This window comes from Elaeis guineensis, chromosome 3 (genome assembly GCF_000442705.2).
Source record: "Elaeis guineensis isolate ETL-2024a chromosome 3, EG11, whole genome shotgun sequence".
NCBI lineage: Eukaryota > Viridiplantae > Streptophyta > Magnoliopsida > Arecales > Arecaceae > Elaeis > Elaeis guineensis.
This window is the reverse complement of record NC_025995.2, coordinates 106,277,771-106,297,623: the sequence shown is the minus strand read 5'-3', so window position 1 is coordinate 106,297,623 and position 19,853 is coordinate 106,277,771.

Below are 19,853 nucleotides of genomic sequence, written 5' to 3'. Positions count from 1 at the left end.
CTGGAGAGTCTCGAATTGATAGTACTCCTGCAAGATAGAATCGAAGTATGTATTAATAAGTAAAATATAAATATATTATGAATTTAAAAATTAAATATTTCTGACTTATCCAAAACATCTCTTAGGTTGCATCACGAGCTCCAGACGGTCAGCTGGAGAACTTGTTTACAGACCCCAGCATCAAGCATCAGATGATGCCAGTAACCACACGAGATACTCTAGACTCTCTAAACGTGCTGCAAAATTGATTTTGAAAAATAAATATTAACTCTAGAATGATTAAATTCTAAACATATTAATTAAAATTGTAGTACTTACGAGCAGCTCTGAACGTGGATGAGCTCTCTATCCTCCGATCGAGTTGGAGGTATCGCGAATCGGATGGATCCTCGACCACGGCTCTATGTCTGGGAGCCGATTGCTTCTACATATGATTGTGGGGTCAGTAGTGACCCCCTATCGTCTGAACCTGAATACAAAACATCTAATATAAAGAATATTATATTAATTAGCAAAGGATAAAATAATATAAATAAGAATATCTTAAGTGTTAGAACTTATCATCTAGTATGAGAGATGCAGAACCATACGAGCTGACTGCATGAGAGCTCTCTCCTCGGCTGTGATGGCTTCGGCCTCAGGAAGACATGATTTATAATCTCTGAAAATAAAAATAATTATATATCACATTGGATTAATTGTGTATCAGAATAAAATAATTATGTATCATATTGGATTAACTATATATCAGAATAAAATAACTATGTATTATATTTATTTAACTATATATCATGATACCTTAACTTTATATGCATAAAAATAACATGATATTTTGTATGCTTGGAGTAAGAAATAACATTATAATGGTTTGATTAGGAACTGTGGTTGGCATAATTTATCTAGTTTTTAAAATAATTTTATATCAATTTATCTATATTTTATTTTTATTCACGAGACCAGCAGACCCGCGGATCAAAAAATAGGAGTAAAAATTTTTTAAAAAAATAAAATAAAAACTTTAAAACAATACTTAAATCAGAGACCAACAAAGTAAACAAGAGAAAGAGGAAAAGAAGAAGGCTCAGATCTCCTAATGAACATAAGGCATTACAAGTTCCTCTACACCTTTAAGCATGAGATGGCTACAAGCAGTTGTCTATGATGTAACAAACCATCTAAGCTTGCCCTGCAACTACAACAACAAGAAAATAAATGCATCACCTCCATCGATCTCTCTCTAGGCTCTTTAGGTGCATCTCACACAAGCAGTCATCATAGCCTCCTCGAGCCTCTAATCACCTCTCCGAGTCTCCGAGTCATCACAACATTTTTAGGGCATGCTCTGGCTCTGTGTTCACAATGCCAACTGGCACCTTCCCTCAATCCGAGTGCACAGGATGCACAGGGGCTGGATATCTTGGACGCCAGCTGGGATCCGAGGTTCGAGCATGCAGGGCATGCTTCGGCTCCATGTTTGGAATGTTGCCCGACACCTTCCCTTGATCCGAGCACTCTATATGTCGAGACTCAAGTCCTGTGCTTCTAATTAATTAATTAATTAATTATCTAATTAATTAAATTAAATTAATATTTAATTAATTAATTTTTTTAAATATCTAATTATACTTAATTAACATAATTTAAATTTAAAAAATTAATTTTTGGTGACCGCATTAGCCATCGCTAATACTCACAACAAAAGTAACTCGAGGATGGGATGCCGGCTCGGGGATGCGACTGTGGAGATGAGGGCATGGGGCCGCAAGGTCGAGCCGGTAGGGCAGGGGCCATAGGATCAGGGCCGCAAGCTGGGGGCGGTAGGGCAGGTGCCACGAGGTCGGACTAGCGGGGTCGGGGCAATAGCTCAGGGACACAGCCACGAAAATGAAGGCATGGGGACGGGGCCATGGGGTCAGGCCGATGGGGCTGGGGGCGTGGGTTGGGGGCCATGGGGTCGGGCCGACGACGTCGGGGCCAGCGGGGTCGGGGCGGCCGCGGGTATGAAGGGGCACGCGGTCGGGCCAGCGGGGTCGGGGCGGCCGTTGGTGTGAAGGAGCACGGGCTTGAGGCCACAAGGTCGAGCCGGCGGGATCAGGCCAACGACGTCAGGGCCGACGGGGACGGGGTGGCCACGGGCGTGGAGGGGCATAGGCTCGGGGCCACAGGATTGGGTGAAAACATCGGGGCCGGCAGGGTCGGGGCAGCCACGGGCATAGAGGGATGCAGTCTCGGGGCTGTGGGATGCCGGAGGGATGGGATGGGGGGGACGGGGCATTTGGGTGCTGGCGAGAGGATGAGGCACCAGCGAGAGGATGAGGCATTTGGGCACCAATGAGAGGAGAGGATGAGGGAAAGGGGGTTGGGGGGAGGGTTGAGGGGGATTTGGGTGCCCGTAAGAGGAGGGAAGGGGAGAGGGAGGATAAGGAGGATTTGAGCTCGCAAAGGAAAATTCCCCCTTGCACATGGTTATATGTAGAGTATTAGCGACGGCAATGCAGCCGTCGCTAATACCGTCGATAAAAGTATTAGCGACGACAAAATTCATCGCTACAAAAGGATAGCCGTCGCTAATACTTTTATCAAAAAAATATTTTTTCACAATTTTTTAAATAATTTTTTTTCAAAATTATTGACGACAGCAAACATGCCGTCTCTAATGCTATCGGTAAAAATATTAGCGACGGCAAAATCCATCGCTAAAAACTTATAGCCATCGCTAATATTTTTATCAGAAAAAATATTTTTTTATAATTTTTTAAATATTTTTTTTAAAAATTATTAGCGATGGCTAACATGCTATCTCTAATACCGTCAGTAAAAGTATTAGCGACGATGAAATTTGTCACTAAAAATTTATAGCCGTCGCTAATATTTTTATCAAAAAAAATATTTTTTTATTTTTTTCTGAATATGATATAATTTTAAAATTTAAAATTCATCTTCTCTATTTATTATCTAAATAATTATTGTTAGAGTAGCATCACAAAAGACCATCTCGATCCAGTAGCCCTAGCTATGTTGATCTATAAAATTCGATTTCGACAGCCACAAATAATCGTATAATGATCTGATAGATAGAGACCACTGATGGGTCTGAAAATTTATAACGATAGTTTTGACAATATTTATAGCACACTATCAAAATTTTACTTTAATCGAACATTATTATCATGATCAATTTAGCATAGAATGATTTTGACTGTGAAATAAAAAATAAACGATCAAAAGGCCAAATAACGTCCGATTAAAGTAATTTTTTAGATAAATAATCTTTGCTACTATTTTAATCATTTGTATGGTGATGATCATAAAATCTAAATCATACATATATGAATCATCTATGTTAAGTAGATTTTACAAAAATATAAGTATAATTACTTAAGGACTTTAAAAATGAGTATTAAGAGACATATACTTTTGGATCGTTCATATATGTGCGATTTAAATTTTATGATCACTATTATATAAATGATTAAAATAATAATAAAGATCATTTATCTAAAAAATTATCTTATAATCGGATGCCATTTGGCCTTTTGATCATTTATTTTTTATTAACGGTTCAAATTATTTCGTGCTAAATTGATCATGATAATGATATCCGATTGAAGTAAAATTTTGATAGTATACTATAAATATCATCGAAATCATTGTTACAAATTTTTAGATCCATTGATAATCTCTATCTATCATATCATCATGCGGTCGTTTGTGATCATCGATTTGAATTTCATTGATCGATATAGCTAGGACTACCATATCAAGGCGGTCTTTTGTAACGATATTCTAACGATAATTATTTAGATAATGAACGGTGAAGATGAATTTTAAATGATAAAATTATACCATATTCAGAGCAAAATAATCTACCTCTTATTAGCGACGACATATGTCGTCGCTAATAATTTTACTGTTGTTCTCGCTAATAAATTTAATAAATAAAAAAATTATTATTTGTGATGAAAAATTTCATCGCTAATATAGCCGTCGCTAATGATTATTACGGATGAACCATTGCTAAAACTCTTTCTATGGTCATTAATGAGTTTAATAAATATTTTTTTTTTTACCACGGCTAGTTCCATCACTAATACTACTATTGCTAATGATCATTACCATCATTAGCGATGGTAATTACCATCTCTAATACTCTTTTCACGTCGCTAATAATTTTAATAAATTTTTTTTTGCATCGACTTATTTTTTTATCGCTATTGATCATTGATAAAAAGTGCTATTAGTAACGGTTATTTTGCCATCACTAACAGCCATCGATAAAAAAATTATTAATGATAGAAAAATTATCATCGGTAATGTTATTGTTAATATCTTGCATTAGCGATGGTGAAAATACTAATAGTTAAATTTTTTAATAGTGATGTGTATTAGATAATGCCTCAGGATGTTTATCTCTAAATAATTATATATATATATATATATATATATTTGTTTTTAGAATTATAGTTACAGTGTTATAGACTTGTAGCATCATAATCATTAAAGAAAAGACAAGGTTCACAATTATTCTATAGGAAAGGTGGCAAAGCTATCCATCCATGGAACCATGGAAAAACTTTGAAAGACACCTTTTGTAACGGGAATAAAACGTTCTCAACGTACATGAGATACAACAAGTGGGCTATACTCATTTTTGCTTTTTTAAAATATATTTGATTCACAATCGAAATCAAAATTAAAATTAGAATAGATGGAAATGAGAATCGAAATGGTGATATTTTTTGATATATTTGGTTCGTAATCGAAATCAGAATCGAAATTCGAATGAAAATGAGACTTCCTCCGATCAAATGGTTAGAATGGATGTCATATTAGAATAGATGTGAATGAGAATCGAAATAGTGATATTTCTTGATATATTTGGTTCGTGACCGAAATCAGAATCAAAATTCGAATGAAAATAAGATTTCCTCCAATCAAATGGCTGGAGTGGATGTCATTCATTTAACTATCCTCATTTTAGAGTCCAATTCCCCCCCAATCAAAATGCCCTAAATTTCTTCAACCCATTTAGATCAAGATAAGCCAATATCTTGGTTCGTCTCAATTTCTCATCATTCACTAAAATGAACAAGATATTACCTTTTCATCACATTGTGTATCACACAATTGGATATGTACTAGGGCCCTTCGTTAGCCAAATTGAGCACACAGTGCAATAAAACCAGCAGACATGCAAATGGATCAGGCCAATGTTGGCAATTTGCAAAGTCTTCAGCAAGGTCGATCAAAAAACGTGGCCCAAACAAAATAGAAGCGCCAAAAAGGCTATTAGCATCGCTGCGGAGACGGTGAGGGCTGATGCACATCTCACGAGCACAATATAGGGTTGACGTCATGCATGTTTGACGATCAAATGGAGGAGATATGTTGGACATGCCCCACCTGTTATCCACTCCGAACATTAATTATCTGTTTTGCCACTCGAAGATTGGGTGTTGCATGAATTTGTTGCGGACTCTAGTAGGGAGGGAGTAGATCTAAAACTCTTGATGGAAAACGAGACGATGTTACCAAGCAGTTTGGCAAGAGTACGAGTTTATGTGTTACGTTTGTTTGTTTATTTATTTATTTATTTATTTATTTATTTATTTATTTATCATATTATATTTGGCTATGATTCCTACCATAATCATGTTTTGAATATCTATGCTCCATAATTTTTATATATTGATGACCATGACAAAAGAACATATCATTTTCTTTGGTAGACATATTTCATAAATTTTCATCGTTACACACCATTCATTTTGTTATGGTGGTACCGTAAATATCTCAGATCAGTATATTATCATGAAATTTCTCAGACAGTCGAGCAATTGCAGTGGCTATCGACTAAGAGCAGAGCAAAAAAATGCAGAGCCGAGCTACTAATTTATAGCCTACCGTGTGGTCTTCCTGGCACGTGAGTGCGTGAGCTATCTCCATTACCTCGATCGACTTATTTCTTAACATGTGCAACCGCTGCCTATCCTGAGTGGATAGGTTCAGAAGTAACTGTCTCCCCTAATTTCGCAGGAATGATCAAATACTAAAATATCTCGTCCATAATAGCATATTCAATGGCTCTGCAATCTCAGAATCGCAAGATCTCATAGCTATTTAACAACATTCTATATAAGCAACCAAAGCTTCGAAGACTAAGGTAAGCCAATCAATTCATTTCAGAGAATTCATTACTGTTCCTATTGTTCTCTAAATTTGACTTGAGCATCGAAAGGTCTTCGTCAGAGCAAAAATCTCTGGTTGAGACTAGTTTTATAGGTCACTTCAGTACCAGCATCCCTGCTCGAGACTTAGTCGCCTTCTCTCTGACCTCGATCGAATCAAGCGGCAACAAATAAAAGAAGGCTGTAATCTTTATTATGCCTTCGAAATGAGTATCATCTCGATTCTCTAACATCGCCGCCTCTCGTCGGATGGAGAGCCAAGCCAATAGCCGGGCATAGCAACTGACGATTGAGACCCCCGCCAGTCTAGCCAACGCTGGTCATGCGCATCGATTCAGTCTGCTCTTCCAACAGGTGCAAAACTTGATGGCCACCATTCAAGCGGTCCAGACTATTCTAACGCCTCCCCCAATGACACCGCAGCCTGTTCAAGCCGCCCCTACACCTCCTTCAGTGGTGCAACCAAGGGCCTTCTCGACGGCATGCACCATGGACGCCTCCCGCGGTGGTGCCTCCATCAAATCCGATTCCACACTTGGCTCCTCAGCTGCCACCACAATTGGAGCCGCATATGCCTTCTCAGAGCTCAGAGAGGAGATATACTCATCAGAGCCATTCTAGGGCCCAGTAGTCAGCCAAACGAAGATCTCCTAGTCTGCAATCAGGGCATGATTCAACCCCCGATCGTCATTCTCTATAGCATTCCAAGGCCTGCACCATCCAAGATCTTGATATCGAAAGGTGGTTCCAGGTGCTCGGCAAACAGATAAAAAAGAGAATTGAGAATGCACTCAACAATAATCACTTCTCAGTGCAATCCTACGAGGGATTTAATAGTGAGCCGCCCTTCATCCCAAGGATAGTGCAGCAGCTACTCCCTCGATACTTCAAGCTTCCTCAGCTAGAGGTTTACGATGGGACCGTCGACTCTATCAATCACTTGGAAACCTTCAAGGCGGCAATATTCCTTCAGAGAGCATCTGATGCAATCCTCTATTGAGCATTTCCTCCGACTCTCAAAGAGGCAATTCGATAGTGGTACTCAAGTTTGAAGCCAGCTTCCATCCACTTCTTTGAGGATCTGTATCGATCTTTCATCGGCCACTTTATTAACAGTCGACAGTAGCAGAAGCGGTCTGATTACCTCCACACCACCAAGCAGAAGGAGGCCAAGTCGATCTATATTTATGTCAACCATTTCAACGCAGCAACTTTGGAGGTCCATGATCTGGAGCAGTCGACCGTGATGGCCACGATGATGGGTGGCCTACTGAAGAATAACTTGAAGAAGTCGTTGACCAAGACTTATCCTCAAAAATTTTCAGACATGCTTATTCGTATGGAGAAGTATGCTCGCATGGAAGAGGTTTTTGCAGAAGAGATCCCTATCAGTTCTGTTGCGGTAGGGTAGAATAAGGAGCACTCTCCAAGGTAGGAGAGGAGAAACTGCCAGCGCTCCCAATCCCCATTTCAAAGATGGAGGAACAGGGATCGAAACCGTCGATCTCGAAGTCCTCAAAGAAGGGATCGACGACCCTCACCCCTCGAGTATTATAATAATTATATGCCCTTAATTATTTCCAAGGCGAGGTGTTGATGGAGGTCTGGGCCAAGCTGCCCCAGCCTCCACAGATGCGGATGAAGCCAGAGCACCACTGTGATCCAAATAAGTATTGCCTCTATCATCATGACCACGATCAAGATACTGAAAATTATCTGCAGCTTCGAGATGAGATAGAAAGGCTCATCAGGCAGAGGAGACTGAACTATTTTATCCGGAGGGTGGCACCTCAATGTTAACCTCCAAGAGCTTAGCAACCGTCTCCTTTGCATTAGCAACCGTTCCTTCTGCCTCAATCACAGTCGGTACCAATGCAGCAAGGGAGACAGGAAGCAGGGAGATAGGTGATGGTGGAAGATCGACCCATCTGAGGAGAAATCCATATGATAACTGGAGGGTCATCTGGATCGACAGAACCTCTAGAGGTGAAAAGGCTAAGACTTGAAGATGAAGGCAAGGATGCCATTATCTTCACCTGGTGGGATGCTGAAGGTATACTTGCCCCGCACAATGATATGATGGTTGTAATGACAAATATTATCGATTTTAATGTACACTGTATTTTTATTGATAATAGAAGCTCGATCCTCATCTGACGAGGAAGTCTCCTCATCATTATTTTTGGATTGAAAGGATTGGAGCTCCAAATACGGCATCATCTGTAGCAGACGGGCCTTGTAGTCCTCAAAGTCAAGGATAAAGCCACTAGCAGCGATGTCGACAGCCTACTCAAACTCCATGGAGGCCCAAGACTCCTTGGCGTAGCATGTTCGAACATCAGGTGAAATCAACCTAGACTAGAGGGTACATCCACTCTTAGGAGACGGTGGGACTCGAGAGCTGGAGGGTACCCTACGAGAGGAAGACGGACCAGTGCGTCTGGTTCTTGCTCTCTCCCGGGCCACTCTCATCAGAGCCCTCTGCTCCTTTACTCTGGCCTTGATCGCTGACAAGGGTGGATGTAGAGGTGGTGTCATTGCGACCAAGGAGAGAAAGAAAAGAAAGTTTTTGCAAGAAGAGAAAGATGAAAGATAGGATTCAACTGGCTTTCAGCCCCAAAGCTTTCAGCCCCTATTTATAGACGCCAGTGCCCACATTAATCACCAATCGACGATTTGAAGGAATACAGCTGTCTATTAGGTGGTAAATGGTGTGATTTCTAACTGCCAGAAACAAATCTAAGTGACACATTGTGAATCAGGGCATGGCTATGTGGCATTTTTCTACAGGCATGGCATACTCCTATAAGTCTTACATTCTTTTTCAGGCCTTATCCTATCAAAAGAGTCAGCAAGCATCGTTCTCCATAACTACCCACATTAAAAGAGATGAGGTAAAGATCCTGCCCAAACAATTGCCTCAGATCGAAAAGTGCAAATAATTACCTCAGATCGGCAAGCGCAAACAATTATTACAAAGCCTAGTGTCCTAAATCCGCCTGCATGCTGAATAAGAGTGTGCGATTACAAATGAAAGGCGGGAAGTAAGAAGAAGAACAGATTCTATTCATTCATTCTTTATAAAATATTTACAATAAGAGTTTTTACAATGACCTTGGAAGGTCTGGGTATAAAGCAAAAAAAGAAGGAGAAAGGTAAAAGCCTAAGAGGCGGTGCTTGGAGTTGGAGTGTCCATCACAGGTACGTCGACCATAGTGGATTTTCAAAGCTCATCCAAAAAATTTAGATTTAGCTCTAGATATTTAGTAGCAATCCTATCTTGAATCAGCTACTTCCCACTGACATAAGCATCAGTAGAAAACTCGATCTTCTCATTCTCATATGCCACTAATGCTCGAAAGTCCGCAACGGCCCTAGAAGTGGCCTCTGTTACCTCCAATTGAACTTCAAGCTCCTTAATTCTCCTCAACAGTCAAAAATTCTCCTCAATAGCTTCTCTTAATGCCGCTTCAGCATCTTCAGCTCTTCTTTCAGCTACGTCGGCCCTTATGGAGGCCTCTCCAGCCTCCCTCACGGCTTTATCCCTGGTGCCCTTGAGCATCTCGATGTCGGCTTGGTGCTTTCTCACCTCAGTCGAAAGGTCGCGATAGCTCTCTATATAACCATTTAGATAATGAGTGAGCTGTCAAGAAAAATCTCTTTTCGATGCACATGATAAGTGGTTGTTTAAGGTAAACATAACTGCAGAAATTCGAACTCCCCTGGATGAAGCTTTCCACAGCCTTTCTTCGCACCTCCTTGCATGGCTTGGCCAGCAACTTGATTGCATCAGCTGGGAGGAGCATTTCGATGAATAGCTCGTGCACCATCCGATAGTCCTCTAAGGCCAAAGCCTCAAGCTTCAGTATAGCTGGTGCAGCCCTAAAAGTCCCAGCCTCATTGGCCGACTCATCTTTCGAGGAGAATACAGTGATGAGAGGAGCTGGCAAGCTCGAAATTGCCTCCTCTAGGGTCGGTAGGCTTAGAACTGCCTCCTCTATGGCTCGACTGGTTTGGCTTCTTCGATCTCCATCAGAAACCGATGAAGTCGAGTCAGGATGGATCCACATGATTCTAAAGTCGTCAGCACGAGGAGGTTTAGGATCTTTGGACCCAAGAGTTGACAGTGTGGGAGGGGGTGCATAATCCTGCTATGGGTGCTCTGACCACCCGCAAGCTCAGCTACTCTCTTTTTACGGGCCTTCTTCAATTTTTTCATCTCATTCAGGCTCATCTTCACAACTATTTCTGCAGCTAAGGCAACTAAATGGTTAGCATAGGAGTAAAGTAGAAATTAAAAAATATGAAGCCTTGAGACAGGTGACCCATGCATACCTTGAGGGACTGCCTGGCTGATGCCGGCGTTGAACAGCATTTGTGCTGACAATAGCTCTTTCAGCATCAGAATCTTGAAGTTATGTAGGACTCTCGCCTCCTCCCTTTGGCTCTGATTCAAAAGAGGCTTCTTTATTATGGCCTCTTGAGGTTTGCCTCAGGCGACAAACCCCAAATCATCACCAGATGTCTGGGAGACAAAGAGAAACCGCTCTTTCCAACCGTGGACAGTGGTAGGAGCATCCTGTATCAGCAGACGGATGTTCTTCTTTCTTTGCATTGACACATACCACCACCCATGCAAATCTAGATGCCTTTTGAGACTGAAGAAGGAGAGAAAAAATGCAATGCTAGGATTGATCTCAGCCAACATGCACACTGCGGTGAATCCACTGATATGTCATCAAGAGTTTCGGACTATAGAATAGGATGACGTCTCGAGGTGTTGAAGAAGAGCCACGAAGAAGGGGTGGGGAAGAAGCATCAGCCAAGCCTAGAAATATTCTTCGTAGAGACTCATCCGGCCTAGGGGAGGGCGGCAAACTCGATCATTTGGCCTTAAAATTTTCAACTAAAATTTAGGAGGGATTTGAAACTGTTCATGAAGCAGTATCACGTTCTTTTCCATCAGCTCGGACTGAAATCCCAATGGAGCAAAATCAGAGTCTCCAGAGGCCATCTCCCTTACAGGAAAAAGTTTGAAAGTGATAGCCGAAAGAAGAGAAAGACTTGCGATGCAAAGAGATAAGGGTGAACCCTAAAAGCATACGCCCAATCTCGTCTGAGATTTTAAATAGCCCCATAGTTTTAATTATCACCAAGCGATGTTTTCTTCCAGAGCATTGATTATTCTAGGCTTTAATCGATGGACCGAGAGTGGATGTTCGATGCATGGCAGCCCTCGATGGGATGCAACTCCTACAGTCGATATAGTAGTTAATGCAAGCGACAAGTGAAACATACTCTGCACCACTTTCGAGGAGCCATGTGAGAACGTGCGATGGTACATGCCACGTAGAGGTAATTTGAATTCCAACTATTTTAATGTCTGCACAACATGTATGAACTATATTGCTCGAACTACAGCTCAGATTGTGGCTCGAGTTGTGCTCTACTTAGAATGTTGCTCCGATCATTTTTTTGTTGAATTATATCTCAGATCATATTTTATGATTATAGCTAAGTTATTAGTTAATACAGATCAAAATTTGATTAATTCAGCTCAGAATGTAATTTATATTAATCCATTCAAACACTACGAGCACTAGCAACAAAATAAACTTTATTCATTCACATCAAAATGATTACAAAGTTCGGATTATTAAAAAAAAAGAGAAAAAAAAATGCAAGTCACTGTCTTGGAACACCACCAGGATGCACTCTAGAACAGCCTTCCTAGACATCGGTAACCTCTTCAGTTTGGATGGCAGCGTCGATTTTATTTACCTCAGTGGAATAATGAGATGCTCTTGCAAATCTCTCTGCACTATCCATCGTCATGGCCTTCAAGCTTTCATCTAAAAAATTGACTCATAGAAGTTCGGTACTATCAGCAGGAAGATGTGCCTAAGCCATTATCTTGCACCTTTTGAAGCCCAAGGAGAACGCTATCTTGCAAGCCTGATTTATGCTCTCAGCTCCCTTTTTTGCTAGTCGGCTTTTCCTTCTTTCTGCAATCGTAGTCAGAAGCTCCTGATCTACGAGCCAATGCTAGAGAAGACTTTGGCTCTCTCTTTTCTCCTTCAGCTTCTTCTTCAAGTACTTTGCTTCTGGCGAAGCTTCCTGAAGCTCGGCAGGCGGCTTTGGGGATGCTTGGATCCCTTTGGAAGCAGAGCCTTTACCCCTCATAGGTGTTCTCTCCCTGTGCCTCGCTCTTTCTAAGGTCCTGATCATCTTAGCTGAGCTTCCGTTGGGACTCCTTCAAAAATGAACTTCGAAGGGGATATAATCTTGGCTCTTTTTTTCCCCGAGTGTCCTCCTCAGGGATGACGAGTTCGGTGGTATTCTCTTTCAACTTTAGACCTCTGCATCTCGAGGTCTTCGATCTTCTTTTCAACTCTAGATCTCTATCACTCAAGATCTTCAATCCTCTTCTCTATGCTCCTCAATTTGTCATCCTGACAGTCAATCATTTCTCAAGCTTCTCAAAGAGCTTCTTCAGAAGAGTTAGTTTCTTTGACCAATTCAAAATTGGCTGACTCTACCTACGTCAAATGATATTTCAGTGAGTCTATCTTCTCTCTCGTTGCAACAAGTTCTAACATTGAGACTTTGGGGGTAGAGCCCATGAAACTGGCTAAAGAATGCCCAACCCATACAAATTTGTATGTAATCATTAGGTGCTGCAAGTCACAAAAATTAAAAAAAGAGATTTGAAGATACTCCACCTAAAAAAGAGATCTTAGAGCACCCATTATCCGTTGTTGGGCCCTTTGCTCATCCGTGTACTGCTTCTCAATACGAAAGAGAAAGTTTTCCAAAAGTTCTATCGCGGACATGAGATTCTCTACTGTGGACGGAGCAAAAGGCACCGGCTATGAGGTCCTCATCTAAGTTACGACTGGGGGGAGGCATTGAAGTGAGAGCACCTATTCCAAAGGCTCCCCAATTTTTGTCACCATCATCGGAGCCTTCTCAAAACGACCACCTGCATCCTCTACCTGCTTGGCCACCGTCGGGACCACCTCGGGGCGGTCGGTCGAGCCCATCGATTATGCCTTCTCCATCGATCTCTCTTCTATCAAAACCCCTTTCGACAGAGATTTTACCATGACTTCTGATAGGGCAACTGTCGGCTCACCGATTGAGGGAGGATTTTCGTTCCTTATGATCGCAGCAGTTGGGTCAACGGTCAAAATCCTCCCATCGCCACCCGACAGGACCGAAGGACCGAAGGACCGACGGATGAAACTTTGGCCTGCCTCTTTTTGGCTAGCACCAACTCAAGCTTTCTCAAATGCTCTGGATCCATCTTGTCTCTCAGAATCATCGAGAGTCGCAATAAAAGTTTGGAGCAGAAAAGTCTTGCGGTTGTCTTCCCTGTACACCCAAGGGACAGATTTAAAAGAGGATAAGCATGAAGACAAAAAGCCATCATCTGGAGAAATTCAATTCTCGAGAAAATCACCAGTTATGTGGTCCTATCAGTCGCAATCATTCGCTGCATGCTTCCACCTATCAGGTTGATGTCATCACCTTTAAATGCTGGGGGCCCATACGAAAGCATCAGCGCATGCATCCTCTGATCCGAGGTACAACTTTTGAGATACTCTTTTCGTCTGATCCTCAGACTCAAAAGTAGGAGGTAGTGTTATGGTGGTACCGTGAATACCTCGGATCAGCATAGTGTCATGGGATTCCTCAAACTGTCGAGCTATGGCAGCGGCTGTCGACCTAAGAGTATAATAGAGGAATGCAGAGTCGAGCTACTAATTTATAGCCTGCCACGTGATCTTCTTGGCATGTGAGCGTGTGAGCTGTCTCCATTACCTCGGTCGACTCATTTCTTAACGTGTGCAATAGTTGTCCACCTCGAGTGGATAGGTTCAAAGGTAACCATCTCTCTTGATTTTGCGGAAAAGATTAAAAATTAAAATATCTCACCTGTAATGACATGTTCAACGGCTCTGCAATCTCGAGATCGCACGATCTCACAGCTATTTGACCAGCTGTTCGACAGCCTTCTATATAAGTAACTAAAGTCTCGAGGATCAAGATAAGTCAATCAATCCCTCTCAGAGAATTCATTGCTATTTTTATTATTTTCTAAATCTGACTTGAGTGTCGAGGGATCCTCATCGAAATGAAAACCTCCGATTTGAATTTATTTTGCAGATCACTCTAGTACCAGTATCCTTGCTCAAGGCTAAGCCGTCTTCTCTCTGACTTCAATCAAACCGAGCAGTAACATATTCTATCATTGAAAATGATTGCAAAGGAAATTTCCATGTAATAAGCTTCCTTCAAAAAGAGAACTAACGAGCCCTGATCTCTTGGGGTGATGGAGTCCGATCTTTTTGGAGTAAAGGAGAACCAAAGTAGAAGGCACGAGGGAGAAGGGCGGTGCAAAGGATCAAAGGATAAAAGGTTTCCGTTGCTTTAATTGGAAACACAGAAGAGATTGTCTAGTAATTGAAATTAATTTGGAGAGATGGACAGAGTTGGCGAACACTCTTAAAGGCATGGTAAGGAAGCTGTAACACCCGGCCCATTGGGCCTTAAACCATAAAGCCAAAAAAAAAAATTGAAGAAGACTCCCTGTGGGAGTCTTCTTCCATCATCGATGACTCCTAATCGAAGTCGGAAAGGCCACCGGGGAGGAGTCAAACTCCTTCCCTCTATCTCTATTTAAGAGGGAGACCCTTCTCCCTTCTTCCTATCAAAGAATCCTAGAGCAAAATAGCGAAGATCGTCAGAAATCGCTCGCGAAAACCGTCACCGTGCTCGCCGCAATTTCTCGTCGGAGAGATCGTCGGAGCTCGAGATAAGCATATGGTTCTCTTTCTCTCTTCTCTCCCTTCCTTTCCATGCCGGTGTGCACGTTCGTTGGGGATCGGAGTCATCGGATTTTATCGTAGGAGAGGTTTCGATTTTTTCTGGTTTTCGAGTGCTGGTGGTCATCACCGGCCACTGGTTTGGGTTCCTTCGGATGGCAGTGCGCTCTTTTTCGACTGCCGGCCATTTTTGTGCCAGTCGACCGTCGGTCGGCCAACCTTATAAGGAGACCATTCGGTCCCCTATTTCACCTATTTTCACCCATGGGAGGCCACGTGAAGAAGTAAAAGAAGGAAGAAAAAGAAAAAGAAAAAAAGAAAAAGAAAAAAAAAAGAAAAGAAAAAGGAAAAGAAAAGAAAAGAAAAATAAATAAATAAATATGAGAGAAAGTTTTTCTCTCTGTTCCTTCAGCCTGAACCATTGCTTTCTCTCTCTAGAATTGAACTTTCTTTCTCTAGAATTTTTTCTCTAGATTGTTTATCTCTAGTGATGGATTTCTCTCTCCAAAGTTATCCTTCTAAAATTAGCGTAGTGAAAGGTTTCATTTTGATGATTTTGATCGAGTTTAGTGAAGAGTCCGATCTCATGTAAAATTTTGATTTAAAATTTATTTAAATTTAATTTTGAATTAAAATTAATATAAGAATATAATTTTGAATAATAGGTACTGAAGAATCTCCTAGAGATTAATCGATCTATTCGTTCAGTGGTCTGTGAAAGGTAAGTAATGAATCATCTTTTCGAGATATTTCATATTTATTCTGAAGATTAAATAATTATTCTTTGAAATTATGCATGATTTATGAAATTATGTTTTGAACAAAAAGTGATTTCGAAATACTATGATTTATTGATTATGCATATGTTCAGTGAAAATTATGATATGTTATGATACAAAAATATTTTGACACATATCGAATTTATGCTCTCAGCCTAACTATGTTTCAGTGGACCCCGTCAATGGTGATTTTACGTTGGTACTCAGTGGACCCTGCCAGTGGGGGTTATGCGCTGGTACTTAGTGGATCCTGCCAGTGAGGGTTGTGCGCTGATGTTTGTAGACCCTGCCAGTGGGGGTTGTGCACTGGTATTCAGTGAACCCCGTCAATGGAGGTTAAACGTTGGTCATAGTTGAGACTGTTGAGTTACAAGTATTTTAATTCGAATCGAATTTATGATTATATTATATGTGAATATTTGAAAAGATTGAATTTGCATTGAATCAGTATGAAATATATTTTTATATTTATTCATAGCATTGTTCTTAAAAATTATATAAATATCTAAAATATCTAGTTGAGATATTTGTTACTTACTGGGCTGTCTAGCTTATTTCTTTTCTTTTTATTTTTCAGATTCATATAATTAATTGTGAGCGTGGAAAATAATATTAGGACAAAGCTTTTAGAGGCGAGATTTGGCATTGTCAACTTAATTGAACTTAAATCTATTGTTTTATTTTGAGTAAAATTTTATTGGATGTAAGATTTTGATTTAATTATTTAAAATAAAGTTGAATAATAATTATTTGAATTTATTCTATTGTGATGCATTGATATCGTGATGAGATGCCTTGCATGTTTATGGAGAGAGTTCTTCATAAGTATGCGGTAATTATCGCGACCTTCTACTCGCGATCTCGGGCTGAGGGTATGGCAGAAGCCAAAGAAGCAAACAACTGGCTTAGAGGACTAATTTCCACTTGATTTTTATGTGCACTTTCTAGTTCTGATCCTGGTTTCCACCAACTCCACTATTATAATTAGCAAGACTCCAATAAAACACATCATTTCATTTACTGTTATAATGAAAACAACAGCCCTTCGAAACTTTGATCCGAAGAAATGGTATAATTTTCTCTTATGCAAATAATTAATTATTTGACATTCAATAATGCATACAATGATGTGAACAATATCTAGCTATTAATATCTTTTGACAGCATAACAGCGTATATATCTTAAACTCAACAGATAAAATTTTTATAATTATATCGATTATGAAAAAAATTATGATCGGATATGCTTCGAAAATATCCATCAAAGGATGGATGATCATGCATGCTTCATCCGTACGTTAAAATATTAAGAAAAGATGAATAAATAAATTTTTAAAATATTTAAATAATTTAAATAAATATTATATAATTATTTTTTTATGAATTTTTTAATATATATATATATATATGATAGACAATAATGATCTTACTATAATTTTTTTCATGATCGTTCCAACCATAGATTAACAACATTCTAAATGCAGATTTGGTGCGTTATGTACATACTATTTGGGAGGACACGGTGTGACGCCGTTGTCAGCCATAATGATAGAACTTTGGAGGAGATGAATTGTTGAGAAGTGATCCGATGTCTCTTTCATAACAAAGACATGCTGCGGGGTGTGCAATGTATACGATCAAATGCTTATATTTCCATCATGTTTTAAGGATGGTTGAAGACGAATGGGCTCTTTGGGTTCTCGACGGATGCCTAAATCATGGTTTTCTCCTGCCGCCTGACGTGTGGTGGTATCTATTTTTCTTATTAAACCGAGGACAGTGGACAATATTGAGTCTTCCAAACCTTGGCATAACCTGACTCGATTATTAGGTTCTTTGATATCTCTGTCTTTGAACATATACTGCAATTCAATCAGTCATGTTTTTCAAACAACCTTTTCTTTTATTTTTTAAACTACGAAAGAGTTTTTAGTTTAAAAATCCAAGGCAATAGATACTCCTTTATTTGTCTAATTGACTGGACTTGAAGAATATTTTAATGTTTCAATATTTATATGCAAATATTTCATGATAATTCAATCTATCATAACCTAATATCTTATCCAAAAATACTAGTCATAAGGTATTAATTTCTTCGATCCTATATAAGTATTCAAGATTTTTTCAACGAATAATAAATATGAGATTGAATACATACTACATAAATTCTCGTATATTCCGTCTGTTTAAATCTTGACATCCTGCCATGCTAAGGATTCAAATCTATATATGCAAACACATTCATAAATATCATGATTGGCTTATGGTCATCTCAATGAACTCATGCTACAATACCTTCCTAGTTCACAAAGATTATGGACCGAATCAACTTAGATATCATTTGTCAAAACCTAAGACCTCACATAGTATGCTATCTGAAGCCCACTTGATATCGATCATCTACCAAGGAGGTAGAGATATTGTATTTTATTAACTTTATAATGCATTCTAATATTTTGTGCCTAACTAACAAGGTTGTGGTTTCTCTGCTAGCGCCAATAGTTTAACAAATTAACAGTAGTGCATCTAATAGTTTCAGTGCATTAGATCAATCTAATTGCTTTTTACTGGAAGTTTGAATTTAAAAAGCCAAGAAATATGTCAATGCATGTTTTGAGAACATAATATATAGTTAACATTGCATTTGACGATCAAATGCTCAAACCTAGATGGACATATGTAACAACCTAGACTCAAAATCTACCAAGTACATAGTCAATGTGAAACTAAATACACATCTGCATGGTTCCTCACATACTCTCTCGATTTAATTTCTGACATCATTGTCAGACTAAAAATCCGAATTCATTTAAATCCAATCATAAATACCACAAATTTAATCTAAATCTATGTTGCAGTGTTCTCTACTTCATATAGGTTATGGACGGGATTCACTCTGATATCATTTGTAACAATTTAAAATTTTATCCAAAAAGACTAATCAAAATGTATTATTTGGATTTCTTCATCTTGTACAAATATCTAAAATCTACCTAACACATAGTTAATGTGAGACTAAATGTATGCCTGCATGAATTCTTAAAACATATCTTTGTTGCTATTTGACCATTGGAAAGACATTAAAAGGTCACATGCTTCACTGGTCTTTTTCTTCTAGGTATATCCTTAAGCTAAATTTAAACATTATTATGATCACATTTCCCACCTGATGAGTTCCCCTAACGCGAGATGGATTCACAGTCTGTCTCAAACTTGTGGTGTCTAACTTATGCATGGGCAGGTTGAATCAACTGGTTAAAGGCCAGCGCAAGACCAACCAGCCTAATAAAATAGCTAGCCGGAACTGACCCCATCAGCAACAACATGACCAAGAAAGCCCACCTAAAGACCCAATCCGACAACAAAATTTTAAAACCGAACCCAATCTGAATTGGGCCTGGTTAGGTTGGGTCACAATGGTAAGCAAAGCTCAACCCGAACCCATATGGGAACTTAATTGTGGAAATATGGTTTAGCTTGGGAGCCCTAACACTATGCATTTTTTTTGGGGGGTTAGAGTATATAGTGTTTCATGAAAATTTGAATTGACTTGGGTTGTGCAAACCATAACCAACAGGTCACACATGATCTAATTTGTAATGCGGTCGTCATTTTCAACTCAAGCAAACGTAAGTTATGAGCTTAGAGATATCTCGAGCCAAGTTGCATCTATGTTTGCACAACTCTAGATATCCTATTTATTCTCAAAAAAAAAAAAAGTTTTCCTCCTCTTAATCTACCAAAAAAAATCCATAATATTTGTCGGTCTAGTCACCTGGAGATGGTGCCCACACTTGAAAAATAAATTTCAATAAAATGAAAGTAAAGCTTCATGCCACCCACTTGAGTGTTGTCTCAATGGACAGGACGGCCAATGTTTACGGTCCAAGGTCACGTAGCAGAGCTGTGATGGGGAATTAAAAACTAGTACCGTGTGGACTCTTTTGGTCTCTTATGCACTGTTCTTGGGTCCCGAAGTCTGGGCTCTCTGGACTTTTTCGGATTCAATTATCCAAATCTGCACTCCTAGGCCGGGAAAGCTGAAAGCGGTTCCTGCT